Source organism: Hesperophylax consimilis, chromosome 23, assembly GCF_061612785.1.
Source record: "Hesperophylax consimilis isolate HC1 chromosome 23, BYU_Hcon_1.0, whole genome shotgun sequence".
NCBI lineage: Eukaryota > Metazoa > Arthropoda > Insecta > Trichoptera > Limnephilidae > Hesperophylax > Hesperophylax consimilis.
The window spans coordinates 27,958,782-27,964,781 of record NC_142858.1 but is presented as its reverse complement, the minus strand read 5'-3'; positions in this window follow the sequence as shown (position 1 = coordinate 27,964,781).

Here is a 6,000-nt window from a genome sequence, read left to right as displayed (position 1 = left end):
TAAAAATCTCCTACTACCACCACAGTAAGCTGAAAATGTTGCTTGTGTTGTGATGGAGGACTTAGCCAGCCGAGGAATTGAACACACTACGCCTGGGTGGGACCCAAACGCGATGTCAACTCGGCCACCGACCGAGATATACCTACATATTTTATATCTACCATGTCAACGCACTGCATTTGTATTTATTTATGTTTACGCACTCCGACGTATAATTCAACAACAATAATTGTTATTTCATCGGAACCATGCTGTAGTTTTCGTCAGCCGCGCAGGTGTATGGCTTGCGGAGGAATGAATTCAGTATTTCTGTCTCGTTCTAAAAAACGTCCGATCGCGAGACCGCCTTTTAACGAAATTTGAATTCTCGTCCTCTGGTTAAGACGCCTTAAGGTTATTTAATTTATTTTTCTTAATTTTTAATTTTAGTTTTTTTTTTTATTTTATGGCGTTTTAATTTTATGAAAGTATATAATTTGATTATATATTTTATTTCTTTGTTTAAATAGTGTTTCGTAGGATGGGTTGTTTCACAGAAGTTGAACACTTCAACTTCTCAAATTCAAGTTCTGTGGAAGTTCTATTCAAGTTCTGTAATTATTTCACCACGGACAGGTTGTTTCACAGTACATGAATGTTAACAGAACTGAATAGGACTTTCACAAAACTTTAACATTATCTTTAGAATTTGATGAATTGTTCAAATTCTGTGAAATAATTTTAGTCCTAGATGAATGGATTTTTTTTTATATTCAACAACATATATTTTTTAATTATTCTGAAGATATATTTTAAGCCACCCAGTTAATACGAAATATGTCTTTAATAATATTTATATAAATCCTAAAAATACAGAATAAACGGTAAAAAAATATGTGAATTCATTTTCTATACTATATAGCACTATAATCAGTTTATATGTCTCTATATTGAAATTCAGAGATATGATTTTCTTTAAATAAGGGCGAGAAAATCCAACGCCGATCACTCAAGCCAGAACGTTCTTTCTGCAATGTGGATTACAGTAGGTCGTGACGTCAACCTCGGGGGTAGTTGTTCGGTACGAACAATTATTATCATTCCAGGAGGTATGGGCTGTCAATAAAATACTAGTTTTGATCGTATTTTTGACCGGTCAGTGACTGATGAGTTGGAGTTGGATCGCATTTGGTCCCACCCAGGCGTAGTGTGTTCAATTCGTCGGCTGGCTAAGTCCTCCAAAACAACACAAGCAACATTTTCCGCTTACTGTGGTGGTAGTAGTAGATTTTCAAATATTGTCAGGTTATTCGTAACCGGGGAATGTTTGTCTTTCTTAAAAAATATATATAAAATAATAATGCAATAATAATGTTGAACATCGACTTTTAAACCGCCTTCTTCAGAGTAGACATTTTTCAGTTAAACTTCAGTGAATTCACGATTGCTGTAAATATTTAGTTTATCATTAGGCTGTATATTAACCGATGTAATTAATGTAATGTTATTAAGGTTAAACGCAACGCTCGTTGTATTCTACGTGTTCACAGATGGCGTTAATTAATTAATTTTGTTTAAATACGCTTTTGCAAGGTATTGCTTTACAGTATTAAGACAAATTATTTGTTTGCGCCCTCATATACGCAATATGAATATGAATAAATAGTTTTGTCCATATAAAAACTCAATTCTATCGAGAAAGGCATACAAATACAATATTGGATTGAATCATCGGTAAAATATTGTATTTGTAAGCCTTTCTCGAAAAAATTAAGTCTTTAAACAAACAAAACTATTGATTCATATTCATATTGCGTATATACGGGCGCAAACAAATGATTTGTCTTAATATTGTAAAACAATACCTTGCAAAAGCGTATTTAAACAAAATTAATTAATTAACGCCATCTGTGAACACGTAGAATACAACGAGCGTTGCGTTTAACCTTAATTGTAAATTTTCTGAAATGTAATTGGTTCAACTGATTTTTTCACAAAAAAATTAAATAATAACAATAATAAACAGACCCAAATTTATCGCCAAAAGGTTACAGATTCGACCCTTTTCTTGACTCCTCCGAAGTACCTTTATCACCGAGAGTCTATGATTTTGCAATAAAACATTGAAAACACCATCTACCGTTTTCAGCAGAAGCTAAAAACTGCCGCAATCGTCCGCAGCCATGATGTTTTTTATTATTTTATAACCGACTTCGGATATTTTTTTGTTTATTTTGATTGCAGTTCCTAAGTTTGGTTTTAAACCTATATTTTTCAGAGATCTTCACTTTGGCATCCTTTTTTTCACTGTAGAAGCACAAGTCAACGCGATAAGCGTGTTTTAAGCGATGAAAATATAAAGATAGTGTTTTGGTAAAAGTTTCATAGATGGCGTACGTAATTCTCGACATTTATTTTTATTAAGGTTAAACGCAACGCTCGTTGTATTCTACGTGTTCACAGATGGCGTTAATTAATTAATTTTGTTTAAATACGCTTTTCCAAGGTATTGCTTTACAATATTAAGACAAATCATTTGTTTGCGCCCTCATATACGTAATATGAATATGAATAAATAGTTTTGTCCATATAAAAACTCAATTCTATCGAGAAAGGCATACAAATACAATATTGGATTGAATTATCGGTAAAATATTGTATTCGTGTGCCTTTCTCGAAAAAATTAAGTCTTTGAACGAATAAAACTATTGATTCATATTCATATTGAGTATATACGGGCGCAAACAAATGATTTGTCTTAATATTGTAAAGCAATACTTTGCAAAAGCGTATTTAAAGAAAATTAATTAATTAACGCCATCTGTGAACACGTAGAATACAACGAGCGTTGCGTTTAACCTTAAATGAGAATACAAACAAGGTTAAAAATTAGTGGGTCGCCAAAAGGTTGCAGATTTGACCCTTTTCTTGACTCCTCAGCATATCACCGAGAGTCTATGATTTTGCAATAAATCATTGAAAACACCATCTACCTTTTTCAGCAGAAGCTAAAAACTGCCGCAATCGTCCGCAGCCATGATGTTTTTTTATTATTTTATAACCGACTTCGGATATTTTTCTGTTTATTTTGATTGCAGTTCCTAAGTTTGGTTTTAAACCTATATTTTTCAGAGATCTTCACTTTGGCATCCTTTTTTTCACTGTAGAAGCACAAGTCAACTCGGCGTGTTAAGTCAATTGAGGAGTACACGTCGTATACGCGGTTCTCGTCGCGCGAGATACCTCTCCTTGTGGTCTAGAGGCAGAGAGTTCGACACGTTCGTTATGCAGGACCCGGGTTCGAATCCCATATTTTTATAATTTTTATTTTTTTTTGCTACTTATAAATATGTGAATTTATAAGTAGCAATTCAGTAGTAATTTATTTTTACTTGTGTCATGAAATTGTTTTTAATAAAGCATTACATATTATTTACTTAGGCACCGTTGTTTTCTTCTATGATCCTTATTAAAAAAAGCTTACAAAAAGCATTTTTTTTGTTATCCTTCAAAACATACATTTTTTACTCTTGAATAGTCTTCAAGTACGTTTTTTATTACGGTCAGAGCACATTGATGTACCTACCTATTGTATTTTTTGTGTCAGCGCGGAGCCTTCTGCAGTGGGAAAGTGTTTTAAAAAATCAAATAACAACATGCAATATAAGTCACTTATAATTAGTGACATCTTACGAATTTCAACAGAACTTTTTTAGTACAGAACTGTCTTTAAATGGCTAGTGAAACCTAGTTCCTCCGCTGGGGGGCATTGTTGTAGTTTCGTTCTGAACAGGGTACCTATTATACTTGGCCTTAAGCGATGAAAATATAAAGATAGTGTTTTGGTAAAAGTTTCATAGATGGCGTACGTAATTCTCGACATTTATTTTTATTAATTAATTTGAAAAGTAGGCATTGAAATGACTTTTCTATTTTAAAAAAATGTGTTTACTCACCATAATTATATTCTAAGGGACTTCAATAAAATTACGTTGGTTTGTGTTAAAATGGTTTATGGCTAATTTCCACGCTGTTTTACGAACGAAATATTATAATCAATCTATTTTCATTAAAGCAGCACCATATTGATGACAGAATATTGTTTATGGCAAGAATGTAATAATAAACATGAATTTTATGGACGTTATCTTAATGGATACCTTTTACGACTACTAACAGATCTTATATCTAACTCTTTTCGCAATAAACTTACTAATAAACGTGTTTTACATTTTACACAACTGATAAACAATCATTAAAGTTAAATGGTTGTTTATCAGTGCCGCAAAGTTTAAAACACGTTTATTAATAAGGGGGTGAATATAATAATGGTATCACATCGCTTAGTGTTACTTGCAAACTAGAACAATATAAATTTAATAATAACCAATTATATTCAACATTAACAATATTTTTTGCTGAGCTAAGCAATTAAGTTCAATTTTTCCTTACTGCTGGCAAAATTGATTATCTGATTAGCTTGTGTGCAGCACATCATTTGTAAGGTATCAAGTAAACTGAAGAGTTTTAATTCAAGTAGCTACATACCTATAAATACACTTCCAGGGAGGTTCTGGGTCTGGGGAGAGTGAGATTATGGCATCCCCAATTGGGGCTTGTTCCTGTATGTAGTGAAGAGGGGAAAGAAAAGGTGGGGTAGCTCTTGGATATTCAGACCCGACCAAACACGGCTAAAGCCATTTCAAGTAAAATTTCAATATAATAATAATAATAACATCAAATTTACTTGCGCACGCCGGAGTTCATAATCAAGTATCATTTCCACTCAACCACGGAGGCCGTCAATATAAATAACATTTTTCAAGAATCAATGCATCTAGTCTTCTAATAGTATTATTACGCTAGCGTCTGGACGATCTAGGCCCTCTGATTGGTCGAATTAAAAATCGTATGTTTCGGGTAAATCCCGAATAGGGGGTCTGCAGGCAAAATTCGAGCACTCTGCCTCTCTGGCGGTAGAAAAACGAACCAAATGACTGGCGCGAATATTTAAAGATGCAGCTACTTAAAATACTTCACACAGGATATAAAGCATCGCGAATAAATAATTTATATTTTTAGAAATTAGAGAACATGTTAATATAAAAGCAGATATAATTAAAAAGTTTTTTTTAATAAACTCTCTTTTAAATATTTTCCCACTTAACTGGTCTTTCCCGTCTAACGATATTGTAATTCCTAATTCTGATAAACCCCGCCCACTTTAACCCCTTCCCCCTCTTTCCACTTCTTCATTCCAATTGTAATCTATATTTAATTTTTGACTTCGCAGTATACTTACTCCTGATGAGGTGAACTTCGTAAAGTGATGTATACGAAGTTATTTGTGTTTTAAGGAAATAAAGTTTAATAAAATTACATTATTTTATCTATTTCCGTTGTATATAAATGCATTTGTTCGCAATAACATGTAAACATTATATTTATTTATTTATTGTACAATTTGTATAGCGCCGCTTTTGTGAGATATCACCTCAGGGGCGATATATTGTAAAAATCTATTTATAATATTTACTCACCCTCTCTCTGTAAATAATCTAATATCTACCTATTAAATGTAACTGTTGTAAGTATCACTTAAACTGGGCGAAGCCCAACTAAGTGCCGCCCGCAGGGCCTATCAGCAAAAAACACGTGGAGCGGGTTTTTAACTGCTAGTAATAATTATTATTACTGAACATAAAAATAATTTCCTTGTAATACATTATCACGTAAATAAAAAGTCAAATGAAAAAATAATGTATTTGGATTATAGTAGAAACTAAAATACGTATGCATATATTCATTCCAAATATATTTTTTGTCAAAAGTTTTCTTCGTAAATTTTATTTATTTTGTTTTCAAAACAATTACAGTTAGTTCATAGCGATTTTTTTTATGGTATTATACCGTGTTTCGCTACCTCCTTCTGTAACAAACGTTTCAGAGTGTCCAACCTCAGGGCAGATTTGTGATGATAATGATGATGATGATGTCTGAAATGTTGGCTAAAGAAGGAGG